The sequence below is a fragment of the Medicago truncatula genome, chromosome 2 (genome assembly GCF_003473485.1).
Source record: "Medicago truncatula cultivar Jemalong A17 chromosome 2, MtrunA17r5.0-ANR, whole genome shotgun sequence".
Taxonomy (NCBI): Eukaryota; Viridiplantae; Streptophyta; class Magnoliopsida; order Fabales; family Fabaceae; genus Medicago; species Medicago truncatula.
In genome coordinates this window covers 51,651,618-51,660,978 of record NC_053043.1, presented here as the reverse complement: position 1 = coordinate 51,660,978, position 9,361 = coordinate 51,651,618, and the positions used below count along the sequence as shown (strand labels likewise).

Below are 9,361 nucleotides of genomic sequence, written 5' to 3'. Positions count from 1 at the left end.
ATATGCGTTTTATCTTATCTTATCATTGTTGAATTTAATTAGGCAACACATTTATTTTGACTTATACCTTCAACTCAACAGTGTGCGTTTTAATCCCTATGAGCTTACTCGGTTGATAGAGATATTGCATATTATATGTTCAGGTTGGGATTTGATTTCCGAACACTCCACTTATCCCCAATTAAATTGTGTGAGCTCCAACCACTAGGCTACTTGACCAAAAAAAACGGTGTGCGTTTAATTCGGTTGCAAGCGCGAATAAAATCAATTTGGATTGCATGCAGTACAAATTACATAAGATATTTTAAATTCATTAGCGAAAATATGGTATTTTCGCTCTTTTTATTGCGCTAATATTTGAAAATTATTAACGGTGTTTTTTTTATGACATTTGATTTTGATTAAAATTAAAAATATAAATGTTTGTTGTTTTCAAGTTATAACAAATCAAACTAATCATGATTATTTATTTCAATGACACAAACAATATATAACAAAAATATATAATCTAAAATATTTTAATGACACCAACAACAATCTTTATTATAGAAGAAATTGTTTAGGGGTATAACTGAGATAATAAAAAGTAGGTATAACTATACTCCTCTAGTTTGTTACACTTTTTAAATGATAAAAGAAAAGAAGAAGAAAAAAAACACACACACGCACATATATAAATGTCATTTTCATGTGATATGCCATATATATATATCTGTTTGTTACTTTTTTCAATATTTAAATTTATTATTATCTATGTGTTACATGTGTTATTTGTATTGAAAATTGAGGACATTTTTGGAAAGAGAAAAAATCAATCCTAAAGAGCTGAAAGAGATTATTTTCTTTATATATAGTATAGATTTACGGATTGGACGATAGTGGTTGGACGGTCTAGATATAAAGTAATTTAAATAATAACATAAATGTTTTTTTGTCAAAAAAAAAAAACATAAATGATTTAAATTTGGATTGTTTGATCTTAATTGGATGATCAAATCTCCTAACTATATGTAGTTTTAACCGCTTATAATCCAGAGTAAAATAGTGTTGCATCATATGCAAATTTTATTTTCACCATTTATTTAATATAATGATGAGGTTTATTGATTCAAAGATGAAAACAAATTTGTGCATGGTGCAAGGTTTATCGCACTTATGTACCATATAAATATTATCTTTTTTTTAACGGAAATCTAAATTTTGATAAGTGTGTTTTAACTCTAACAAACTCTTGAAATCCAATTATCTAAACTTTAATAAAACAAATTTTTTTATTTAAGAAAACTTTAATAAAACATATTGTCTTCCTAAAAAAAAAATTAGACTTTCCATCATAGGACGCTAAAGTAGGCTGTTTGAAATTTTCCGGTACGTGCTGGGGTATTCCAAATATCATCTGGGGTTGGAGTTCACATTTAAAATGGACATGTGATTACCTCTGCCATCCTCGATACTAGTTGGAAAATTGCTCTTCTCCCAACATAAATTGCTCGCGCCCACCTAAACTTGCTAAAATGCCTTCACGTGACTTAAGTCATGTGGGTGTTATACTCGGCGTGATTTAAGTCACGTTCAGTTCTCCTTCTCCGCCAAGGTTGGTGTTTGTTGATGTGTCTTCCAATAGTTTTAGTTCCTCTGCCGGTTCTACGGTTTGCGGTGCTCAATATATCTCATAACTTCTTTTATGGAAATCTCACACCTGTGGGTTCTCTTTTGTCGATCTTGCCTTTAGAACGCGACAAATCAGAAGTCAACGGTGGAATGTGCATCATTTTATGCGGAGAGGGGACTCAATTTTTATAATTCTGGACAACTGAATACGACAAATACCAATAATCAATATTTATCTACTCTAGTTGATCAATTTTAAAGCCTTGGTTCCTTTTCGTCCTAAATTCAAATCTTGAAATCAACAAAATTGATTTATCATGCTTTTAATAAACACTAGTGTGTTAGCACAAGCTACTATTTTTTAATTTTTAGAAATAGATTATTTTTTGTTTTTTATTTATCAAAGAAAATTATTTATTTTGTTTTTTTTATTTTATTTTGCATGTGTTTTCTTACGCTGCAATGACAAAATATTTGTATCATATTTCTTTTATGTATCAAGAACAAATATTAATCTTGTGTTTTTTTTTAAAACAAATGAAACTTGCCAAAGAAGCAAGCCTCTAGAGAATATTATATAATAAAAAAAAAGATACAAAAAAAAGGGGGGACAAACAACCAAAATCCTCCAAAGATTAACAAAATCTAAAATAAGGCAAGCTATCATATTTCTAGTGTAAGCTTTCCTAATCTGATGAGGAATGTGATTCCACCAGAAAGATGTGTTCAAACTAAGAAAGACATTGCAATAGTTAAATGTATGCAGTTCTCCCACCTATATTCCTCAGTTGCCAAGGCACAATAGATTTTGACTTGAAAGCCAAGGTTACCTGCAGCATGAAATCTGTTTCAAGCCATATATGAGATCAACATCTCTGATTAGCTAATTCAATAGAAAACATTGCACCATTTAGTTCTGCAACTAAAGAGTTTGTGTTGCCTAAATTATAAGCAAAGGCTCCGAGAAATTCAGCATTGCTATCTCTAAAAATCCTTTCACAAGATGAGGGACCAGGATTTCCAACTAAGGCTCCATCAATATTACACTTGATCCAAATGAACATTGGGGGCTGCCAAATAACCTCCTTAATTCTAGGTGCATTTCCATAATTAATTTTGACTGAGAAAGCTTCACTACTAAATATATAAGATTTAGTAACACTTCAAAATTGTAACTAAATCAAAAACAACTGTTACTATTTAGATCTTGTAACATTTGACAAATGTTAGGTAAAGCCCGTGTTACTAAATGATTTCAGTAACATTTGAGAGTAAAACTTGCAACACTTAAAAATTGTTACTCATTTAGTAGCTAATTTGTAGCAAATTTGTAGCCAATCTATAGCTAACAGTTTAGAAATTCTGTTATATAAATGTTACTAATTTGAAGCTAATTAGTAGCCAATCTGTAGCTAACAGTTTTAATTGGAATTGCAAAAAATTATGTTGCATAAATTTTACTGAATAGTGAAGACTGGGTAGATCAATCAGTAAAACACAAACAATTGATTCCATCTCAAATTCTTATTAATATTAAGATCACTATACACAAATTGAAACCAATTCCTAATATAGACACACTGTAGTTAAAAGCACCAAAAGTAAATAATACAATCAGAAGAAAGACAGATGGGCCCGACTCATTAAAAAGAAAGCAAAAAAGTATAAATGTACATGAACTTAACAAGCTAAACTAACAATATGTTGGGAAGATATACTTAATTAAAGTAATGCCTCCATCTACTTCCTTCCTGCAATGAAGGTGAAAGATGAAAGAAGACTGTAATCTCCGGGGTCCATACATAAACAGGGCTAATGGAGGATAATGAAGAAACAAATAAGACCTTTTTAAAGATGTTAGACCATCCATATCTGCAAATCTAGAAAATGGAACTGTCAAGTCAGACCTCCAAGAATAGAGCTCCCCACCCTGTTAAACAAGTTGATTACCAGTTAGCATGAGGTGAAATTTAACTTTATCTATGGATTTGGTGCAAACAAATCCTTAATGGCGGTCTGGCTTAAAAAGCAGAAATCTAGATTCATGAACAGCTTGTTTCACTTATAGAAGAAGTGAATAACCGATAAAACCTTATCAGCAAATATTCTTAAAATAATATTTCTCCCAAATTTTTGCAGTAACGTTGTTTGTTGCTGTGAAACTTGAGTGAGTTTCCCACGCATATACAAACAAATACTTAGACAAACTGTTCTTATTAAAAAAAATATTTCATTACATTCTTTAATGCTAGAGTTCCCACTTAACAAAATAATAACACATCACCACACGAATAACGACTGCAAAAGGAAATGCAAAACTACAGGACATCAAGGCCAAGTTATAGTTTGAGTCAAGATACCATATATGATAAAAGAACTAAAATTTCATGTTTCAAATCTTTACAGGATACATGTATTTCTGAATTGAGACAACAAAACAACTAGAATTATATGTGTAAAATCTAACAACATGCAAGCAGAAGTAAACTTAAATTGATTCAGGGAAATGAAGAGGAGACTTACTAATATATCCATCTCTGAGGCCACCAAACTTCTCCTATCCAGCAGTATCCCAACAGTAGAAGCAAATCTTGCCGTAGTTTGTGAAGACATCCAATGGATGCACTTCCACACCAATGTTTGTTGCTTACCACCAAATCAAAACAACAAATACATCACTTAAATGCAGGAGGCAGTACTGGCTAGAGTACCTCAAATAGTATTGGCTTTTCCTTCATCATTCACATTGTCTACAAGAGAATAAAACGCAGGAGGCAGTACCTTTCCAATACGCATAGAACTTGAGAAATCGAACTCATATAGATTGATTTCCCAATCACCCTTGTTAGGCAACAATCTGGAACTACCCTGAATCAAAATAACTTCCGTTTTGGTCCTGCATCACCGTCAAACCTATATATTATTAACTGAACGAAAAGAAGCAAAAGAAAGTATCCCATGCTGAGTGCTAAGAACAAAGTACAAATCAGTTTACTGCACATTATTTACATTTAACGGTGGGGAGCCTATTATTTATATATTTACATTGCGGGGAGCCTATGTTTATATATAAAGACAGGGGAGCCTGCTATATATATTATCTACTCGCTGACATCATCTCTATTCTATTTCAAATGCTATGCTTGTTTCAAATTTAGCAAGTCTTTAGACATATACTTGAAACATATTGATAGGAACTTGAAACATGAAATCACTTACAATATCTTCAAATTTTGTAGATTATACTGCAAGGTTATAAAATATCCGGTTAGGCTCTATCCATGATTTTTGTTGCAAGGATAGAGACCAGGTAATGTTTGTGAGTAGCATTATGATAAAAAATAGTAGGGTGTATTACGATTAGACTACGTGCATATAATAATCTAATAATGTGGACTACAACACTTTTTAACTCCCTGCCACCAATATTTTACCCTATAATATGAGAAATTTCTAGTTCACCTATTTTACCTCCTCTGCCAAGAAACAACTTTCCAACTTGTGAATTAAAAGCTCTACTAAGTACCAATATACAATCAGTTATATAAGCATACATAATGAGCATGTCTAAAGTGATAACATTGACATTAGAATAGAACAAAAGGGAATTTGAAAAGAAAAAAAAAACACTTTTGGATTAACAAAGTCCAACATAAAATTGCAGCCTAAAAGAATTTAGAGAATTTAAAATTGAAGCATAGAGAAGAAATTAAAGGCAATGCAGAAAGAGACCTCTGAAATCGTATCCAACACCGAAACCTCAACCAACACCAAAACCTGCAAAAACAATTGCAAAACAGGTTCAAATTTCATTGAGACAATTTATCAAACACCTCCTATGCAACACAATAATACCTTCCAAGAGAAAATTTCACTGTCAAATTTCACAATAATACAACGAGGGAAACAATGCTGTCTTTTGGTAGCTAGAGCTGCAATCCGAAGATTGATATCGTTGAATTCTTGATGGTTGGACACTGGTGGTTACCGAAATCGATGATTGCTAAGCTTCAGCTAAAGCATAAGCATGAACAAATGAATGAATGAATAACGAATAACAGAATCAACAAATTATAACTAAGAACAAAAACACAAATTATCACTTATCTCAAATTGAATTAATTAGAACAAAATCACGAACCCTAAGATGAAGATTCTGCAATGAATGGAATGCTGATGAATCGAGCTATGAATTGACGTTGTGAACTGAACGAAGAATCAAAGTGATTATTCGAGGTTGTGAAGAGAGAAAGAACGTTAATGTGGTGAATAGCTCTGCTTCTGTGATCGATTTGTTGTTTGTGGTCGAGAAAAGAAAACTGAATTGGCGTGACGACGATGATGCATGACGGTGGTGATGTGGCGGCGACCGTGGCGATTGATTGTTGTCGTCGATTCATTTTGATCGGTGAGATTTTTGGTGAGAGAGAGAATAGAGAACGAGAGTTGAGTTATCACTGAAGTGTTGGTAACATTTACCTTGTTTTATTTGTTCAAAAAGAAATATAGAGTAACATTTTATTTTATGGGTGCTCTTAAAACTGAAAATAAATTATGTGTGTAACACTTTTTTAAAATTGTCACCCCAAAAATGTTGCAAAATGTCATATGTGCAGTAGTGCTTTATGAAGCACAAAATCAACAATTGAAGTGTTTAATTTGCAGCACACTTGGAGTTATTACCTATCATGGCAGTTCCTAAGATGATGAGATTAATATAACTGATCTGAAGTTGATCTCCTTGCTATTAAATCTCAAGTGATTCCTGTTGATAAGATCACAATTTTGCAAAGAGCCAATTTCTCTGACTAAGCTGAATGACTTCCTGAATTGATGGAGCCTTGTGTTATTTTACGTACCAATGACAAATATTTATCCCTTGTTTTTTTTTCCTTTCTATTTATCAATGAAAAATATTTATTATCTCATGTTTATTTTTATGCTTCAATGACAAATATTTATCTTATGATCGTGTTTCTTTTTCATATTTATTGGTGATAAATATGTGTCTCATTTTTTTATGTAGCTTTGAAAAATACTTTCCGATAAATATGTGTCTCATTTTTTTATGTAGCTTTAAAAAATACTTTCCCTCTATTTTTATATTTATAAGTCACAAATATTTGTCTCGTATTTTTTTTACGTATCAATGATAAATATATATCTCGTGCTTATATCTCGTGCTTTGAAAGAAACACTTTTTCAAAGAAAAGTGTTTCTTTCATATTTTTTTATGTATTTGGAACATATATTAGTCTTGTCATTTTTATGCATCAACGGAAAATATTTTTCCCATATTTTTTATTCATCAATGACAACTATTTATCCCGTGATTTTTGTATCAATAATGAATATATGTGATGTGATTCTTTCAATTTTTTTCATAACAAATTTTTATCTTGTGCTTTTTAAGTAAAACATAATCGATAATTAGTTGGAGAGGTGGAGAAAGGATCAAATGAATATGATTAATAGAAATGGACACACTTATATCTCTTTGTAGGAATTCTAATATCGAGCGTATGAGGTAAGAACAAAGATTGAAAAGAGATTTTGGTGAAAATGTTCAACTAAATCTTATTGATCAACCAATGCCTTATATAGGCTTATTGTATGAGTAAAACTTCCATCTAACAAATTTTCTTATGATACAAGCATTCTAACAAACTAACCAACCAATTGAATGATTCAACAATTACGCCATCTCGGTAAAAAAATTGAAATATACCCATGCAAAAAATTTTGAAACCATATTTATAGATTATGAAACCAAACACCTTACAATTATATCACTTAAAATCATATTTAAGTGTTGATCGACTTAAACATCACACCAGTCCTTAAAGAGACGATACAAAAATACTTACTTTTAATACTATTTTATGCTGCCATACTTAGATCCCACTTTGGAATCTTGCTTCCTTCTACCTGACCCATATTCAGTTTGAAGAGGAAGTAGAAGTAGAAGAAGACATGTGTTAAAAGAAAAACTTAAAATAGAAAACAAAATAGAACCTTAGATGTCTAAATTGAGAGAGAGTTGTAGATTACTACAATAGCAAATTGTAGAGTTTTTCCTCAATTGTTGCTATGTGGCGCCATCGTTCATCATATGAAGGTAATTATAGAAGAATTGGTTCAGTACGTGTGTGTATTTTCAATGATCAACTAATTACAAACCCGTGCTTCCCACGGGTTCAATAATATATTCAATAAAAAAATTCTTCGAAAGAAGAGATGTTAAAACGACGGAACATTGTGATTCATCATAAAATATGTATGGGCTGATTAAGAGAGCATATAATTAGTTTATGAGATTAGGAATTGACATAATATTTAGGATGAAAACAATTGGAACCAATAAAGGAAACAATGATGTGTGAATTATGATTACATATTATCCAAAATTATAAAAAAGAGCATTGTTGTTATAGAGTTACCAAAAAAGGATTGATACCCATATTTAAAACAGATGAAATGAAGCAAAGAAGTAGCATTAGTGAGTGAAGATAATCTAGTATAGGATTAGAATTAAGGTGATCTGTTGAAAGTGCGGATCATGAACACAAAATCTTTATTTGGGAATGACTTGAACGTGCATATTTTTGGGTGGCTTCTCTAGGTCAAAAATTAGCTTATCACCTACCTCTAATATATGTTCTCGGCAAAAGTTGAACCATTGACCACCTACGTATTTTTCGTAACTTACTCTCTTTGCCGACACTTATACCTTTTTTGAGCTTGTTTGTCGATGAGTGTGATTGTTTTCCGTGTTCCTTTTAGAAATGTCTTTGATATCTCATTTGAAAAGTGCTAGGTACAAAACAAATTGTAGTGTTAATTAGATGTTTTATATATATATATATATATATATATATATATATATATATATATATTGTGTGTGTGTGTGTGTACGTTTCTAAAATATTTACCAAAGCATTATAAAGATTTGCTGTAGTAAAAGAGCATGTTCTATTTTGTTCAAGCGATTGGAAAAACAACATTATAATTAACATGATACTAATTGAAACCAATGAAGGAACCAACAATGTGCAGATTAACGTTACATAATAGTTAGGTTTATAAAAGAGACTGCAAGTGTCATAGACTAATCAAAAAAGAATTTTTGCCAATATTTACATTAGACAAAGTGAAAAGAACAAATGGCATCCCAAAGTCAATATAATTTACGATTACAGTCCAAAGCGATACATCAAAATACTAGAAGTTCAAATAGTTCAGCAACAAAGATCTACTTTGGAACAACTCGAACGTGCAAGTTCTTCGGTGACTTTTCGAGATCAAAGTTGAGCGTACCACCTTCTTCCATCACACGTTCTCTGCAGAAATTGAATCATTGTCCACCCAAGTATTTTTCATAGCTTGCTCTGTCGGTGATAATGAGTATATTACATGAACTCGATCACCCTAAATTCGAGAAAGAAACCAAAAAATATAAATAAATCAAAATGTACACTAATAAGTAACATTGATAAATCATAAAGGAAATTACAACAAATCTTAACTAACTCATCTAACCTTTGCATCACAAATAATGAGCTTCATATGTTGATTCTCATTACTATCAGTCACAATCCAAGAATCCAGCACTCCAAATTCTATTTTCCAAATGTCCAAATCATTTTTGAGATCCTTAATGTAGTCATAATCCCTTGACATTGAAAGTCCTATATAGAAATACAATAATACATCATTTCATTTTATTTCCTTTGTTCATTCTGATATCGAA

The 9,361-nt window shown here is 31.3% G+C and overlaps 1 long non-coding RNA gene across 1 annotated transcript; it reads right to left on the bottom strand.

The window, feature by feature from the left end:
- Window positions 1-3,094: 3,094 nt before the first annotated feature.
- LOC112419522 (uncharacterized) lies at window positions 3,095-6,112 on the bottom strand. The gene is made up of 4 exons (XR_003009639.2): window positions 5,467-6,112; window positions 5,344-5,388; window positions 4,135-4,507; window positions 3,095-3,541 (listed from the first exon to the last, which is right to left on the bottom strand). It is a non-coding gene; the product is annotated as an uncharacterized lncRNA (long non-coding RNA).
- Window positions 6,113-9,361: the final 3,249 nt, after the last annotated feature.